The sequence below is a fragment of the Pongo abelii genome, chromosome 2, assembly GCF_028885655.2.
Source record: "Pongo abelii isolate AG06213 chromosome 2, NHGRI_mPonAbe1-v2.0_pri, whole genome shotgun sequence".
NCBI classification, from domain to species: domain Eukaryota; kingdom Metazoa; phylum Chordata; class Mammalia; order Primates; family Hominidae; genus Pongo; species Pongo abelii.
The window spans coordinates 93,684,817-93,704,346 of NC_085928.1; the positions used below are offsets into that span (position 1 = coordinate 93,684,817).

Consider the following 19,530-nt stretch of genomic DNA (forward strand, 5'->3'; position numbering starts at 1 on the left):
GAATTTTCTAGAGCTTCTAGACATGGTCCCCTTAATATAGGATTTTGATTGCTTTGGAAACAGTGGGTTCTTGCAACTCTAAATAAGAGGACAAACATGTATCCTTTGTGATCAACCAGAGCATTGCTTAGTTGTTATCAACCAGAGCATATGCTTAGTTAAAATGCAACTAGAGCATTTTAGTCTCCCTGGGGGAATAGGGTAGAGGCTGATTATTCAAAATCATTTGCCTTCTGTCCAGTAGTGTCGTCTTTTGGTGTCGACTTCCTCACACTGGTTTTCGTTTATAAAACGGATGGAATCACACTAGTTGTGTCACATCAGTTAAAGATACCAGAGTACACCCTTTAGGTTTCTGAGATAACTTCGAAAATGAAGCCAGACCTCCTGGCTAGAAGAATCTTGGAACACTTTATTGATAGAGTCCTCTAGGACATAGGAGTCAGGTAGGGTCCCTGTTTGAACCAGTCTCTGGGAGGATACTTTCAGAAAGATAACATAAGACAAATAACCCTCCCATACACTTTGATCCTCAGGGCAGCCAGTATAACAAAGGAACAGGAGCAAGGTCCTGACACTTTCATTCAAAAACTACGTTTTGGGAGCAGCTATCAAGTGTCAGGCTAGCCAGGCACTGTTTTAGGCTCTGAGAATACTAGAGTGAATAAAATAGTTTGTATCCCTGCTCTTATGATTCTAGGGTTGTCATCTTTAAATGGGCACTGTGTTTCAAAGACTGCAAGTAGCCTACATTAACTTGGGACTTCTTAATAGAGGCAGTCTACATAGATACATTAAAGCAATTAAGTGGGGACAACAGAACAAAAGAAAAACAGGAAGGGCATTATTCTAGAATCTGGCCAGTGATGGCTACTCAGCTTTAAGGGACAAGAACCTATCAGAGAAAGATAGAGTTGGAAAATCATTTTACTTTGTTTGAGTTGACTTCAATTCTGCTTTAATACTAGACATGGCTTTCATCATGCTAAACTAGGCTCTCCTGCAGTAATAAGCAACCTCTAAGTCTCAGATGCTTAAAGAGAAGTTTCTTGGAGTTTTATTTCCAGAATGGCAGAATAAGGTGCTCCATGGACCATTTCCCAGAAAACATCCATAACTGATGAAAAATATAAAGAAACTCATTATTTAAAGTCTCTGGAAATTATTCTAATGGAATATGACAAATCAAAAGCACTTATGTGAGAAAATCTGAAGAATCTCCATAAGAACATGAGAGTCTGTTGCATGTCAGACACAGCCTGCTATCTATCCCTTTCATGTATCTCTGCGAGATGGAGCCTCCACTCTGGGCAGATGTGGCCAAAGAGATGGTGCTCCCTTTCCCCTCAGCTTCCAGTGAAAGGATGTGGTATCTTACTGAGGAACAGGTCACTAGAATTTCTCATTCCCTCTGCCCTAAACTGCAGAGGCTAAGTTCTTGGTGAGAGGGGCAGAAAGTTTAGGAATTACCTTCTTCCACCTACCCCCAACTAATTAGGTGGATGTTCTACCCCAGGTATGGGAGGCTGAGAATATTGAGGCCCCAGTCCCCTTTGCCTCAGCTTACTCATAGGCAGCTTCCATGCTGAGAGAGGCAAGCTAAGAAAGCCAGAGGCTGCCACCCCCAACCAGTCCCCTACTCAGAAAGTATAGATATTATTCTGCCTGCCAGCTCTGGAGCTCCAGGCACAGATTTTGCTAGGGGTAGAGGCAGTCCATAAGAAGAACTCTGAAGCTCATAGAAATTGATTTCATTTGAAACAGTGTGGGCAATGTCAAGGCTAACTAAGGTCATTCTCCAAAGCAATAGACATTGTGGTGATAAGCAATTAAAAGGAGGCTGGTAGCTCTATAAAATCCACAAGCTAACCCATAGATTACCTAGATGATCAGAGAGCATCAAAGAAAGGTAAAGGTAAGAGAGCCTTCCTGGAGTAAGGAAAAATTGGCCTGAAGAACTAACTCCCAAAGGCCCTTGAATTTAATTGGGTCAGACTGTGGAGAACTTTATGCCTCTAGGGTATTGTTCAAAACAATAGAATGATTATCCAGTAATTAGTGAAGCATAACAGCTGGGTGTGATGCCAATTGAGGCAGACAACAGAAATATCAGGGAAAGAGATAAAACCTTCAATATTCATTGTTCTCAAGTGTACATGGAACATTTTCCAAATATACCACATGCTAAACCATAAAAGCCTCAATATATTCAAAGGATTGAAATCATATAAAGTATATTCTCTAGCTACAATAAGGTGAAATTAAAAATCTAACAAATATTTTTGGAAACTTGCAAATACACAGAAATTAAACAACGCACTCCTAAATATCCAATGAGTCAATTTAAAAAATCACAATGAAAATGAGAAAAAATGTTATGTGATTAATGAAAATGAAGATGTAACATAACAGCTTATAGAATGCAACTGAACAGTGCTTTGAGGGAAACATATAACTTAAGTACGTGTATTTTTAAAAAATCTCAAATCAGTAACCTATGTTTCACCTTAATAAACTATAAAATGAGTAAACTACACAAAACAGAAGAAAATAATAAAGGTTGGAACAGAAATTAATGAAATAGAGAATAGAAAAACAATAGAATCAATGTAACCAATGTTGGTTCATCAGATGAACAAAACAGAAAACTTCACCTAGACTGACTAAGCAGGAAAGAAAGAAGACTCAAATTATTAAAATCAGGAATAAAAAATGGGACCTGGCCAGGCACAGTGGCTCACGCCTATAATTCTAGCCCTTTGGGAGGCTGAGGTGGGCGGATCACATGGTCAGGAGTTTGTGACTAGCCTGGCCAATATGGTGACACCCCGTCTCTACTAAAAATACGAAAATTAGCCGGGTGTGGTGGCGCACACCTGTAGTCCCAGCTACTTGGGAGGCTAAGGCAGAAGAATTGCTTGAACCCGGGAGGCATAGGTTTCAGTGAGCCTAGATCCCGCCACTGCACTCCAGCCTGTCACTGCACTTTAGCCTGGTGACAGAGCGAGACTCCATCTCAAAAGTTAAAAAAGGGGACCTTACTACTCACCTTGCAGAAAGAAAAAGGATTACAAGGGAAAACAATGAACAAATGTATGACTATGAATTGGATAACTTGGAAGAAATGAACAAATTCCTAAACAGATACAAACAAAACTGATTCCACAAATATAAAGCCTGAATAACCCATCAAAAGTAAAAAGACTGAATATATATTTTTTATAATAAAAAAATACCCACAAATAAAAGTCCAAGTTCAGATGACTTCACTGGCCAATTCTACCAAACATTTAAAAAATTAATATCAATTTTTCAGAAACTCTTCCAAAAATTATCAATACACTCTATAAGGCCAATAGTATCCTGTTAACCAAACCAGACAGACATTACAATGTGAGGAAACTACAGGCCAATATCTTATCAATACAGATGTAAAAATCCTCAGTGAAAGACAAGCAAACTGGATCCAGCAACATATTTTGTACCATGGCCATGTGGAATTTATCCCAGAAATGCAAGATCATTTTAACATATGAAAACTAATAAATGTAATATAGCATATCAATAGAATAAAGGATAAAAGCAACATGATTATATCAATAGACATAGAAAAAATATTTGAAAAAATTTAACACCCTTTCATGATAAAAACACTCAAGGAAATAGAATAGTATGAAACTTTCTCAACCTGATAAAAAGCATTATTAAAAATTCACAGCTCGTATCATACTTAACAGTAAAAAAAAAATGAGCGTTTTCCCCTAAGATAAGGAAGAAGGCACGGATATCCCTTCTCGCCATTTCCATTCAACATTGTCTAACAGTTCTAAATAGGGAAATTAGGCAAGAAAAAGAAACTGCATTCATATTTGAAAAGAAGAAAAACTTTATTTATAAATGGCATGATCTTATATATAGAAGATCTTAAATCCACTAAAAATCCTATTAGAAATAAACAAGTTGAGCAAGTTTTTAGGGTACAGGAACAATATACACAAACTAATTTTCTCTATTCACTTGTGATAGACAATCAGAAAATGAAACTGAGAAAATTCCTTTTATAAGGGCATCAAAAAGAATAAATACTTGGGAATAAATTAAAAGCAACGAAAAATATAAACTCCGAATTTACATATATTTGAAATAAGTTGAAGAATATCTAAATACGCGGCAAGACTTTTTATGTTCAGAGACTGGAAGAGTTATTGTTAAAAGTGCCAAAAATTGTTGAGTGCCATAAAGATTCAATGCAACTCCTATCAAAATCTCAGCAGATATTGTTGTAAAACTTGAGAAGATAATCCTAAAATCATACAGAAATTCAAGGGATCCAGAGAATAGCTGAAACAGTCTTGAAAAAAAGTGCAAAGCTGGAGGATTTCCTGGTTTCAGAACTCATGACAACTCTGAATCGAGAGTGTAGCGCTGACATAACAATAAAGATCAGTGGCATAGAACTGAGATTCCAGAAATAAACTCACATTTACTATCAACTGATTTTCAACAGGGCTGCCAAGACAATTCATGGTAAAAACCTTTTAAACAAATGATTCTGGGGCAACTAGGTCTCCACATGCAAAAGAATGAATTTGGATCCTTACCTGACCCCATATACAAAGATGATCTCAAAATGAATCTTGGCCCAAAATGTAAAAGCTAAAACTGTAAAACTCTTAGAAGGAAACATAAGCATAACAAATGGCCTTGGATTAGGCAAAATATTTTAGATATGTCTTAACAACATATGGAAAAAGACAATACAAGCAACAAATGGAAAAAGACACAAGCACTAAAAACTTTTGTGTTTCCATGGATAACATCCAGAAGCTGAAAAGAAACTCCACAGAATGGGATAAAATACTTACATATCATATATCTGATAAGAGACTTGTATCTAGAATATATAAATATTTGTATAACCCAATTTAAAAAATGGACAAAAGGTCTGAATAGATATTTATCCAAAGAAGATATACAGATGACCAATAAGCCCATAAAAAGATACTCAGCATCACTAGTCATCAAGAAAATACAAATCAAAACCATAGTGAGATACCACATCACCTCATAGGATGGCTATAATTGAAAAGAAAACATAGAGGAACTTGAACATACATTGCTGGTGAGAATGTAAAGTGGTATAGCCACTTTGGAAAACAGTCTATCATTTCCCCAAAAGGTTGAAAAAAGAATTGCCATATGATTCAGCAATTCCACTTGTAGATATATACCCAAGAGAAATGAAAACATATGTCCACTCAAAAGCTTGTACATGAATGTTCATTGCAACATTATACTTGCTGAAAACTAGAAACAAGGCCAGGCGTGGTCATTCATGCCTGTCATCCCAACATTTTGGGAGGCTGAGGCAGGTGGATCACTTGAGCTCAGAAGTTCAAGACCAGCCTGGGCAACATAGTGAAACCTCATCTCTACAAAAAATACAAAAATTTGCCAGGCATGGTGGCATGTGCCTGTAGTCCCAGATACTTGGGAGGCTGAGGTGGGAGGACTGCTCGAGCCTGAGAGGTGGAGATTGCAGTGAGCTGAGATCGTGCCATTGTACTCCAGCCTGAGCAACAGGGCAAGACTGTTTCAAAAAAAAAAACTAGAAACAGTACAAATGTCTTATCAATTTCTGAATGGACAAATGTGGCATATCCTGTCAATTCAGTATCGTCTTGCAAAAAAAGGAATGAAGTACTGATACATGTTACAACATGGATGAACCTTATAAACATTACACTAAGTGAAAGAAGCCAGTCAGAAAAGACCACATATGGAATAATAGAGAGCCAGAGGGTAAGGCCTACCACAGACACACTTAACATTATTAACATTGCTAAGTAATTTCAGTAATATTATTTATTCCAAGTTTTTATTCTGCTTTTATCTAGTTTTTCTTTTTGGTAGACTCCATTCCCACCCTTCTTGAATATTTTACTTTTGGAATCATTGTCAAAGCAATCCTCTCTCTCCATTCCTATTCTCATTCAGGTTCCTATATTTACAAAACTATAAAACTTGCTCAGATTCCTGTATTTTGCTGGGACTCTCCATCAGCTTCCTAACTTGGGCTGGTCTTCTGTCCAATTCCATTCAAATCCACACCAGCTGTAGGGATTTTTCTAAACTTCATATCCAACCTGTCCTCTGCCAAATCTTGCCAAATATGTGTTCATCATTGTCAAGTTGAAGCCCAAGCTGCTCAGCGTGGCTGAATTAAAAAGTAAGCTAAGCTTTCCTGCTGTCTCTTACCACTCCTTGCTTCTCATTTTGCATTCTGGCACCATTGAACTGCATGGAATTCTCTGCATACATCCTACTGGCTTTTGCCTTCACACCACTGGCTCTACCATTTCTTGTCTCTGGGATGCTCTCCTCATTAACTTTTGGCCTCCTTACTCCACTTAGGCATGGATTAAACAGCCCTTTTGAATGTGCTGTGGCTGAGTCAGTTTTTCTGTTTTTCTCTGTATTACTATAACATTGTACTTAGTATGTTCTGCCATAATTATTTGTTCATGTATTGTAGAATTTTTCAAAAGCAAACACTATGTTTTACTCATTGTATAGCACAGTGCCTGATGCATAGGAGATCCTGAAGTGGGGGGTATGGAGGGAGACATTGACCTTGAGAGAAGCCTTCCCTCCACCTGGCTTCAAGCAAGTTTAAAGACCAAATCAGGTTGGGCAAATAGATGGTTAACCAGTGTGTTCCTGAAGACACCCCAAAACGAGGACTTCCTTGCTCTTTCCATAGTTTTACTACCATAACAGTCCATTTCTAACTGCAATCTAATTTGTGTCTTACCAATATGACATGCTAGTGCTGTTCCTTCTGCTTTAACTGAGCCTACATATCACCCAGTGCCTCTCAAGCAATTGTTTTTTATAAGTCATAAAGGCTCTTAAGCTTTGGTATGTGCGAGTTGAGTGATACAAACATACAGTATTTCACTTGAGGTGAGAACACAGCCCAGCGCAGATTTAAAAAGAAAAAAATGAACATGTTTTACAGCTAAAATGGTGGGATATAAATCCTTGTTCTATCATTTATTAGCTTTGGGACTGTGGCTAGATTACTTGATTTCTGTAAAGCTCCAATATCTCATCTGTAAAATGGGACTGTTGGCTTACATCAGTATCACGTTAAATTGAGATGGCATGTCAAATTTAGAGCATGCCATGTAGCACAGTTGTTTCTTGAGCTGCAAGATCTTGTGCTTGCAGTGGAAAATAAAGTGATGGCATATTGGACAGGGGAGGTTACACTTTGGTGACAAATAGATCAGCCATGCAATTGCATTAAAAAAGTTATTTCTTGCTCATGTAACAGACTAGTGATTACTTGTTACATATCTGCTACGTGTGCCAGGTGCCGCACTAAGCACTGTAGGTATGGTCTTGAACAAGACAGGCAAAAATCTCACAGTGCTTCTAAAGATGGGCTTCGTGGGAGAAAAGGCTGATTGTGTTTGCACCCACTGCAAGTTAAGGTATACGACTGTCAACAGCAGCATCTTGAAGTTATGAATGTGTGTACTGTCTGAATTATCTGAATGTCGGATCCCTGCCTAGTTGGGTGCAGGAGCCTGGGAGAAGAGATGCTTCTTTTGAGCACAGAGCTCAGAAATGTGGCAAAGGCTGAAACTACTGATGAAGGATAAGGTTTTGGAATAGTGTATTGTTTTAAACCTTGATGCACAGATTCTCTACTTCATGAGCGATTCTAGCGTAAAGCAGGCATGCTTTCTCTAGAAATGCCTCCCTCCAACCAAAAAACCCCAAAGTGAAAAAGAAGAAAAACTGAGAACACCAGAGGCCTTAAATTCTTATGAAGTATGAGTTTTAATGCATGCATCCAATCAGCCCAGGCTGAAGTGCTGACATTGGATTTATTTGCATGACTTAATAGCTTATTTCACAACCGACTCAAAAAGCTCCTTTTCCCTTTGAGTTGTGATTGTTTTGTTATATTCCCTGTGGATAAAATTCACATCAACACTGGGTTTACTATATATTCCCCCTTTGCCTTTCTCTCTCTTAAGTGTGTTAGTCCTTCCCACCTAATGACAAAAGCAGTTTCCTAAGCAACTGAGCACCAGAATGTGTTAAAAAAAATCTAGGTTTGTATGTTTCAAAAAAATCCACATAAGGAACTGTGTTTTGCTTTAAGGAAGGGGACAAATGGAAACATGGTTTTGATTGAGATAAGGATATAATCCTGTTCCAGTTGGTCACAAATGATCTTTTCGGCCAATTTGGGACTGATGAGGAAAGGGTCACTTGGGTACTTATTACCTGTAGAAAGTACTTTTAGGGGCACCATGAGACGTGCAGGCTTGCCCGGGTTTTCAATCTTGACTCCGTCACCAATCGTTGAGTCATCTCAAGCAAGTTATTTAAGCTCCCTGACTCCCAGCTTTCTTGCCTCTAAGATGGGGATAACAATTCCTATGTTGTGTGTAGCTAAGAGAACTCAAATCCTTAAGAAAAATGCAGAGGGTTAGTTCTCCCTACACAGTGGACACCTCATTGGCATACTAGCTGTGTGGATGAAAGGTTGATTCTCTCTAGAATTTAACTGTCAGACCGTGTAGTTGTATTTTTTTTTTTTTTTGAGAGGGTCTCACTCTGTCACCCAGGCTGGAGTTCAGTGGCATGATCATAGCTCCCTGTACCCTTAATCTCCTGTGCTCCAGTGATCTTCCATCCTCAACCTCCCAGTTGTAGCTGTATTTTAATGTCCTGATTCCTTTTCATCTTGACTTAATTGCCAACCACTCAAGTATTTCTAGAGCCCATACTATATGACTATTGCTGTACAATGCTCTGGAAAGACAAAAGTTTGTTTGTAGAGTGACTACCTTGGACATGTATTTTCTGGAGTTTTTTTTTTTTTTCACATAATGCTCAGCACAGTCACTAGTAGTTGCTTTAAGGAACTGTCCAAATTTCAGAATGATATTTATAAAATGGTTCCATTTATGTTTAAACACTTTTTGGAAATAAGTGTAATAGTAAGCATATTAAAAATTAGACTGGAGCTGGGCACGGTAGCTCATGGATGTAATCCCAGCACTTTGGGAGGCTGAGGTGGGCAGATCATGAGGTCAGGAGTTCGAGACCAGCCTGGCCATCGTAGTGTAAACCCTGTCTCTACTAAAAATACAAAAAGTAGCTAGGCGTGGTGGTGGGCACCTGTAATCACAGGTGCTTGGGAGGCTGAGGCAGGAGAATTGGTTGAACCCAGGAGGTGGTGGTTGCGGTGAGCCCAGATAGCACCACTGCATTCCAGCCTAGGTGACTGTGTGAGACTCCATCTCAAAAAAAAAAAAAAATCAAAAGTACACTGGAAGCATAAATACCAAACTGTGAGGAGCATTTACCCCAGGAATGAAAGGATTGGTGTGAAAACATCACTTGGGAGTTAAATGTTTTAGTCTGGATACTTCCAAGTGGTTTGACATTTTTTATAAGACTATTATTTATATATTACTTGGTTTTAAGAAATCAATACACTATTTCTTTTTTAACAATTTTAGGTTAAAAATTGAGCAACGAGTACAGAGTTTGCATATGCCCCACCACTCCCCCAGTTTCCTTTATAATTAACACTTGCATTAGTGTGGTGTATTTTTTACATTTGATGAGCCAATTTTGATACACTATTATTAACCAAGTCTGTAGGTTATGTTATGGTTCAATCTGCATTGTACATCCTATGGGTTTTGACAGCTGTTGAATGACATGCAACCACTGTTGTATCATTCAGAATAGTTTTACTGCCCTAAAAATACCCTGTGTTCTATCTAGCCATCCCTCCTTCCCTCCCCCTCCTCTGAGCCCTTGCAAACCATTGATCTTTGTATTGTCTTCATAGTTTTTTTTTCCAATGTATCACATCATTGGAGTCACACAGTATGTAGCCTTTAAAATTTGGCTCCTTCTGCTTCGCAGTATGCCTGTAAAGTAACTCCATGTCTTTCTGTGGCTCAACAGCTCATTTCTTTTTAGTATGGCTGAATAATGGTCTGGGTATACCATGATTTGTTTATTCATTCACTTACTGAAGGTCATCTCAATTACTTCCAGGTTTTGGCAATTTTGAATAAAGTTGCTATAAACATCTGTGTGCAGGTTTTTGTGTAGAAATAAGTTTTCAACTACTTTGGGTAAATACCAAGGATTATAATTGCCAGATTGTATGGTAAGAGTACGTTTCATTTTGTAAAATATTGCGGGTCTTCTGAAGTTGCTATATCATTTTGCATTCCCATCCACAGTGAATGTGAGTTCTGTTGCCCCACATCCTCACCAGCACTTGGTGTTGTCATTGTTTTGAATTTTCACAATTCTAATAGGTATATAGTGGTATCATTGTTTTAATTTGCAATATCCTAATAATACATGTTGAGCTTCTTTTCATATGCCTATATTCCATCTGTATGTATTTTTTGGTGAGGTGTCTGTTCAGGTCTTTTGCCCATTTTTAAATTATTTTTCTTATTGAGTTTTAAGACTTTTTAAAAAAATATTTTGGATAATAGCTCTTTATCAGACATGTTTCTTGCAAATATTTTCTCCTAGCCTTTGGCTTGTCTTTCTCAGTTGACAGTGTCTTATATCAAGGAGAAGTTCTCAATTTTAATGAAGTCTAGCTTATCAGTGATTTCTTTCATGGATTGCACCTTTGGTATTATATATAAAAAGTCACTTTCATGCTCAAGATAGCTGAACTTTCTTCATTATTTTCTAGGAGTTTTATGGTTTTGCATTTTACATTTAGGTCTGTGACTCATTTTGAGTCAATTTTTGTGAATAGTGTGAGGTCTTTGTCTAGATTCTTTTTTTTTTTTTTTTTTTTTTTGCATGTGGGTATCCAGTTGTTCTAGATTCATTTGCGGAAAAGGCTATCTGGGCTTTCCCTTCTGTTTCACTAATGTATTTGGTGGCTTTTGCCAATACCACACTGTTTCAATTACTATAGCTTTATAGTAACTCTTGAAGTCGGGTAGTATCAGTGCTCCTACTTTGTTCTTCTCATTTAATATTGTCTTGCATATTCTGGATCTTTTGCTTTTCCATGTACACTTTAGAATCAGTTTGTTAATATCCACAAAATAGGTTGCTGGGATTTTCATTTTCTTTATATTTATTAGGCAAAAATATTCCTTTATTTACATTTTATTCACATTTAGTTTTTTGTGCACACATTTAAAGAACTTTATTATAAACAATGACAGTGATTCTAGAATGGTAGATAGCTTTTTTAAAGGTAATTACTCTTGTAAGGGGAAAAAATACATGATACTAAAGGATTGTATTTTGTGACCACCTATAATGCAACAAATCATCTAATTAGTTGCTATGTTAATCTTTGCTGCTGTAACAAATTATCAGACTCAGTGGCTTCAAACAACACAAATTTATCTTCCTGTGGTTCTGTAGGACAGAAGTATGATACTGGGCCCACTGGGCTGAAAAGGTACCAGCTGTACTACATTCCTTTCTGGGGCCTTTAGGGGAGATTCTGTTTCATCGACTTTTCAGTTTTCTGTGGGGCCCCCTGCATTCTTTGGCTCATGGTCCCTTCCTTCTTCAAAGCCTCCTTTTCACCTCCTTCAAAGTGGTCAAGTCTGTCTTATACTGCATCATTCTGACCTCTTTTGCCTCCTTCTTCCACTTTTAAGGACCCTTAGCATTATATTAGGTCCACCCAGATGATTTAAGGTCATCTCAAGGCCCTTAACTTAATAAAATTTCAACTTAATCACATTTGCAAAATCTTTTTGCATAACATATTTGCAGCTTCTTCAAATTAAAACGTTGACATCTTTAAGTGTGGCCATGATTCTGCCTGCCACAGTAGAACTTGTCTTCAAAGTAATCAGGTTTTGCCCTCAGCAAATGAACGCAGGAACGGAAAACCAAGCACCACATGTTCTCACTTACAATAGGGAGCTGAATAATGAGAACACATCAACACATGGAGGGAGCAACACACACTGGGGCCTGTTGGAGGGGTGCTGTGGGGAGGGAGAGCGTAAGGAAGAGTAACTAAAGGATGCTGGGCTTAATACCTAGGTGATGGGATGATCTGTTCAGCAAACCACCATGGCACTACCATTTCTACAGCAGCCACAGCCTGTATCAAATAATGGTATGTTGGAGTAATTCAAACTGGAAAAGAGGTGGCTAGGAGGACTACACCTGAGCATATCAACCATGAGTTTTCATAAACCTGTAAAACAAAATAGCCAAAGAATCATTACATATATCTATCTGTGGTTAAGAAATCATACCCCTCCTTTTTGAAAGGCCCAAATTCAAAATGAAAAGATACCACTACATTGTATGACTGGCTTTCAAAAATTCCCCAGTGTTCTGCTTAACTTTTTAAATTTACTTTGTATCTTTTTTTTTTTACTCCAGAGTAGAAGAGTGATGCTTGTCCTCAAGTTACAGCCAGCATTTACTAATTCTTTGATTTGACTTTATAAAGTACTTATGCTTGAATCCAGAACCCAAGGATTTTTCAGTTATCACAAATTACTTTCACAAAAGGCTAATTTATTATTCTATAAGACAATCCATTAGATTGCTTTTTAAACCATAGTTACTTTTGCACCAAGCTAAAATATTCTTCTCACTAAACTTTTTCTCTGCCAAAAGATCACATCTGGATAACTTTTTTTCCCCACATCTGGATAACTTAAGGCAAGCTTTTGTACCTCTTCTTCAGTACATCAGAGAGAAAACAGTTTCTGTTTGATATTTGTGTGGTTTGTTTTGGCATAGTCATTGGAAAGGTCTAGGATTTTGGCTCCTGGACCACATATTAGAAATAGCAATTACCTACTGTTCAAATTGAAACTTGCCTGTAAAAATTCAATGTTAGCATTGTCCCCAGAGTGTGATGTTCCCCTTCCTGTGTCCATGTGTTCTCATTGTTCAATTCCCACCTATGAGTGAGAATATGCGGTGTTTGGTTTTTTGTTCTTGTGATAGTTTACTGAGAATGATGATTTCCAATTTCATCCATGTCCCTACAAAGGACATGAACTCATCATTTTTTATGGCTGCATAGTATTCCATGGTGTATATGTGCCACATTTTCTTAATCCAGTCTATCATTATTGGACATTTGGGTTGGTTCCAAGTCTTTGCTATTGTGAATAGTGCCGCAATAAACATACGTGTGCATGTGTCTTTATAACAGCATGATTTATAGTCCTTTCGGTATATACCCAGTAATGGGATGGCTGGGTCAAATGGTATTTCTAGTTCTAGATCCCTGAGGAATCGCCACACTGACTTCCACAATGGTTGAACTAGTTTACAGTCCCACCAACAGTGTAAAAGTGTTCCTATTTCTCCACATCCTCTCCAGCACCTGTTGTTTCCTGACTTTTTAATGATTGCCATTCTAACTGGTGTGAGATGGTATCTCATTGTGGTTTTGATTTGCATTTCTCTGATGGCCAGTGATGGTCTGTTGTCGGGTTGGGGGAGGGGGGAGGGATAGCATTGGGAGATATACCTAATGCTAGATGACGAGTTAGTGGGTGCAGTGCACCAGCATGGCACATGTATACATATGTAACTAACCTGCACATTGCACACATGTACCCTAAAACCTAAAGTATAATAATAATAATAATAAAAATTCAATGTTAGCTTTTACCTGCTTGGTGCTCTGAATTAAGATGAAAGAGTTTTAAAAAATCATCTTTCTTACAAAATCTGTGGGATCATTGTGACCCAATGAAAAATATACTTCCTGCAAAACTTTAACCATCTGTTTATTCAGATTGAGACTATTGGAGAAGGTACAAGGGACATTGGTCAACAATCAATAAAGGCATTTACAGGTAAATCCAGCTGAGTAGAGGAACTCATATAATCCCTAAGTTTAGGTTTTCATGGGACAAAAGAAAGCATTCAGGAGAATGGCCCAAAATATTTACAGTGTCAAGGTCTGATATCATAATCCTTCACAGATCCCATTGTTCTGAAAGACTTTGAAGAGTGTGTGTTATAGCTTGTGGTTATTTTGATATGATGCTAACAATCACTTCTTTGCTAGCTCCTTTGGAATGAAGAAACATCTTCAGGTCCTGCTCATTGGGAACATTCTATTAAAAACTCCAGGCTGTCGTTTCTTTGCCATGTCAGTATCCACTTCCATAGTAAGTTATTCAGTGGTTCCTCATTCTCCAAAGGCTCATTGTCTGCATTGTTTCACTTCACACCAAAAAGCCTAAATGAAACTGATTTGAAAAGCATTTCTGCTGAAAATCAGGTCATCCAACATCTTGAACTAAAGTGAAAGTTCTCATATACCAGAGATTTCTTGGTGCCATAATAGTCAGGTAGCCCAAACCTTTCAGAATGCTGTGTGCCATAGATGGCTTTTACTTTGGCTTGGGATTTTTAAAACTGAGGTTGTATTGAATCTATAGGTCAAGTTGAGAAGAACTGATATCTTGACAATATTGAGACTTCCTGTCTGCGTATGTGGATAGCTTTCCTTTTTCTTAGATCTTTTGTATTTCTTTCAGCAAAGTTTTATAGTTTCGCTTATATAGATCTTTTACATGTTTGATTTATACCTAAGTATTTAAATTTTTGGCATTAATGTAAATGGTATTGTGTTTTTAATTTCAAGTCCCAATTGTTCATTGCTAGCAATAAGAAGATAATTGACTTTGTATATTAACTTTTGTCCCACAAGCTTGCTATGATTGCTTATTAGTTCTAGAAGTGTATTACCTGTATAATTAAAAAATTTTAAAAAAAGAATCAAGGAGTATGGAGGAGAAACTTTCAGCACACTTGTACACATCATAATCATTAAAATGTGATGAAATATGTTGACACCAGGTGTTGCTTTTGTGAATTTCCTGTATTGGCTTAGAATCACTTTTGCTTATATTTGCAAATGTGAAGATTTGTATAATAAATTAAACTGAACAAACAAGAAAACATCTGGGGTGAGTTTTTGTAACAGGTGTTGTGTAAATAGGTCTTGTGCATATCCAAACAGGTGACACTACCTAAAATATACACACATGTTGGACTCGACATGCACAGAAACAAAGCATGTGGAATAGAAGAACCTAGACAATGGTAGTTCCAAGAATTGTGACCTAATGACAAGTGATGTTACTGACAAGGGTGTTAATAACTCATAGACAGATCAGAGTTTCAATAAGGAAAGCAGGGACATCTCTCAATGTACAGCAGTGAGGAAGACTTCATTTGTGCACATTTGTCTGACTTCCGAAGAACAGTTTCTTTATCTCTTTTTCTTCCATATCTCACTCTGTTCTTATTGGTAAACTTCACTCAAACCATTCAGGGAAGAGTATTCTGGGAAATGTAGTTCTTGCCATCAGCTTTGCAATGCAGAGAGCTTAGATGGAGCCTTATCTTATGTAATCATATTTTGTTTGAATAAGACTTCTACAAAATGTCTTTTTCTCCTGCTGGATTACAAGTTTCTTAAAGGTTAAGATTGTTTCTTTTATGTCTGAATATATCTTGCAGCATCTGGCAGAGGGTCGTGCACATAGTAGGTATTACTCAAATATTTGCTTAAGAAATTAATGGATGATATTACTTAAAATACTGTTATGATCAATGTAAGTTACTGCATAGGTGAATTGGACCATCGCTTTGCTCTGACGAATGGCTGTAACTAAAATGAATAGCCAATTTAAATTTCTGATTTATTAAGGCCTTTTTACTGCTGTCCTTTTACTGTAATACTCTGGTGGTTTGCACTGGTCATTAACTTCAGTCTAGAGTATTGAAATGTTAGTGAAGAGTTGGTACATTCAGCCCACGGAATCACGTTTCCTACATGAATCATAGCTGGTATGTCTGAGAGCGGTTGAATAGCTCCTCTAATGATTGTAGAACACTACAGTGAATGACAAATTATTGGTGTCTGATATTATATGATTGGTAAACAACTATTATGCACTTTGTTTCCATCCCTCCAGGAAAGCTAGATTATCCCCAGATAGTAGATTGCTATGTGGAAATGCCAGTATTTGCTCACTGTTAATCCAAGGTAACAATTCAAGAACAGTCATGTGATATAAGAAACTTTTACTGTAATCCCAGCACTTTGGGAGGCCAAGGCGGGCAGATCACGAGGTCAAGAGATCAAGACCATTCTGGCCAACATGGTGAAACCCTGTCTCTACTAATAGTACAAAAATTAGCCGGGCGTGGTGATGGGTGCCTGTAGTCCCAGCTACTCGGGAGACTGAGGCAGGAGAATTGCTTGAACCTGGGAGGCGGAAGTTGTAGTGAGCTGAGATCGCGCCACTGCACTCCAGCCTGGAGACAGAGCAGGGCTCCGTCTCAAAAAAAAAAAAAAAAAAAAAAAAAACTTTTACAATTTTTTACAAATCGATGGCTAGTTAAGAATGACTCTACCAGGCACCCTGTTACGATGGGGTTCACCTTCAGGTCTGGTAGGATGGGTTTAACAAATAATTTCTATGCTGTCAATCCACTGTAATGTCCAGATAGAATACACATTTTTTGGCACCCAAATAGATTTAGGTTATTTATTTATTTATTTATTTATTTTTTGAGGTGTTTTGTTCCTGTTGCCCAGGCTGGAGTGCGATGACGTGATCCATCTCATCTCACTGCAACCTCTGCCTCCCGGGTTCAAGCGATTCTCCTGACTCAGGCTTCTGAGTAGTTGGGATTACAGGCATCTGCCACCACGCCCAGATAATTTGTGTATTTTTATTAGAGATGGGGTTTTGCCATGTTGTCCAGGCTGGTCTCAAACTCCTGACCTGAGGTCATCCATCCACCTCCAAAGTGCTGGGATTATAGGTGTGAGCCACCACACTGGGCTGATTTAGGTTATTGTTAAGTCTTAGAACATGAATTCTTTGCTTCCAGAGCGATATTAAGCAAAACCAAGAAATATCTACTCATTTCTGTACATGGTGCTGCCATTTAACTGGCATACCTCTTTTCCTTTGTGTCAGGTGTTACAAAGGCACAGTTCATCACTTTGGTTTTTATTCTCATCCTCAGTGTGCACCTACTTCCTAATATCCATCTTCAGGTCTGTTTCCAGTCATGGCTGCTTATTAATGCTGCCACTTTGCTTGCCTTGTATTTCTCTTTCTCCACCCACCCACCCACAACCTGTATCACGTCGTGTTTCATGCTGTTCTCTGCTCTGTTGATTTTCTGCCAAGCTTATTTTGACAGTGTTCCTGGACTTTGTTGATCCTGTTGAGCTGATATACTCTTTTCACCTCTGCTTCCTTCTTCACTGATTTCTTCTCTTGGGTGGCTGAGCCCTTACCTCTGCTGTGTAGCATCCAGGAGTCTCAAGCCCCACTTTGTCCCTCCAAGACACCTGTGTGATATGTTGCATGGGGAGAGGCTACTAGTAGCCCTTTAGCCCTTATAAGCTCTTAAAGGCCAAGGAGCTAGTGAGCAGGGTTGTCTAAAGCTTAGACAAGGGAGAATAAGAGAAAAAGGGAAATGTAGGAATGACAGAAAAAGAAAGAAATGGAAGTTAAAGAAAAGGAAGTAGGGAGAGAAGGATGAAAGAATATAAAGGGAGTTGAAAATGGAGCATATAGGAAGGAGGGAAGGGCTGGAAGGAGGAGAAAAGAAAGATATAGGCAGAAAAGATAATCCAGGCTCCATGCAAAAGCTACTCTTCATTCAGGAGCTAGGGTTTTCATGTTAACTTGCTAAACCCTGAGCTTCACTCACTTTGTATCATTGTGCTTTTGGACTCTACTCTTTAGATCCCTTTGTCTACCTTGCTCCCCAACCCATCTCTCACTACATTGCCACACTTAACCTTCCTGTGTATCACCAGGCCATCCCTCCCTGCCTCAGCAGTGGTGGCTCTCTTAGCTTCTGTCTCACTCCATGTTCCCAGACAGGTCTCAGGGTTGTACTCATTCAGTGAAGTGAGACTTGGAGATGCTACAAATTTTGGCCAGAACTCAACCTGAAGACCCTTCTGACCTGTAAGTAACCTTTAGAGTTCATAAGGAAGGAGGGGGCAGAGGAAGAAAAAGTTAAGCACTAGAGTGATGAAAAAAACTTCTGGAGAGTTTCAAGCTTGAAATCCCCTACTAATATTCAGAGGCATGTTCCTGCAGGCAAAATCCCTTTCTATTTTATTTAAATAATGACACTGTGACATTCTTGGCTATTAATCCTCTAAATGGCAGTCAGGGTAACAGAGTCAAAGTCATAAAGCCAGGGATTCCAAATACCTTTTATCATTCATGCCAAATATGATTCGTTGCTGGCAGTTACCTGAGATACTGCACTGAGAGCCATTTGAAGGCTGTGTATAGACATAGTGGGAAGAATTCTGTTATTGACTAATAATGTCTGCCACAGCCTGAGGAGATGGGAGTGGTGGTCTGTGTGGCATGCATTTGTTTGTCTAGTCTTAAAGTTCTTATAAGAGCATTTTCTGTTCTTACAGATAGATCTTTTACAGAGTTAGCTAGCCAGAGATGAATGATATCCCTTCTTTTAAAAATTCTGAAATTTAACTAACTTTTACCACCACTTCAATTTATTTTCTTCAGCCTTGGAATGGGTGACCTGGCTATATGAAGGGCACAAATGTTTTTAAGCAATAGATACACCTTTTACCCTAAATTGAAAAGTATCCAATAACCAAATATTTATACTCTGCTGCTAAAGCCAGGCATAGATTTCTTGATAATAGTGTAAAATAGTATTTTTGTTTTGCTTTTTGTTTTAACAAGGTCAAGTATCTTTTGTGGAGTAATCCGGTTGATACTAGTTGGAGAAAGTGAGAAGATTCTTTTAGCTTCTATAATAGATATATATTTGCTATGATGATTCATGTATGTACCTTCATAGAGTCTCAGAGTTGGAAGGCAATTTAGATGGCTTTCAATTTGTATGATTTGGGAAATGGAGATCAGAGAATACATGACTTATTCAGAGTTTCACAGTTAGCTCATGACTCATTTTTCTTTTGCATAGAGTTGACCCTTCTCTTTGACCACTTCACTAAAGGCCATGGAGAGCTCCCCTAGGATGCCAGTCAGGGAGGTAGCCCCAGGTTTGGGCAAGAAGTCAGGATAGGCAGTTATTATTTCTGGGCCAATTCAACGATTGAGCATCATTAGGTAGAGCAGGTGAGGGCTAGGTGAGAAATGGGACATCCTGCAGAGAGTTTTGAAGCTGAGCAGAACAGAGACAGTATCAGGACCCTCTGCAGGAGCAAAGTAAGGGGGCCCTACATGACTGCCTAGAACAGAGCCGAAATGTCCTCCCAGCTGCTCTGTACACACACAGGTAGTTTTCACTAACCTCCATATCTGTGACATGTGGGTAGAACAAGTTTAAAGGTTTAGGACAAGTATGAAATCAAACTACTGGATAGTCCCTTCTACGAGGGCATCTTATCCTGTTATTTGGTCACAGTAGTTCAGTGACAGAGGTAGTGATACTCAGGTAGATTTTTGAACCTGG

The 19,530-nt window shown here is 38.3% G+C and overlaps 1 protein-coding gene and 1 pseudogene across 27 annotated transcripts in view; one reads left to right on the forward strand and one right to left on the reverse strand.

The window, feature by feature from the left end:
• Positions 1-19,530, forward strand: part of FHIT (fragile histidine triad diadenosine triphosphatase) — a 1,506,756-nt gene that overhangs the window by 610,082 nt on the left and 877,144 nt on the right. The window lies entirely within an intron of this gene.
• Positions 223-14,393, reverse strand: LOC100460227 (transcription termination factor 1, mitochondrial-like; annotated as a pseudogene).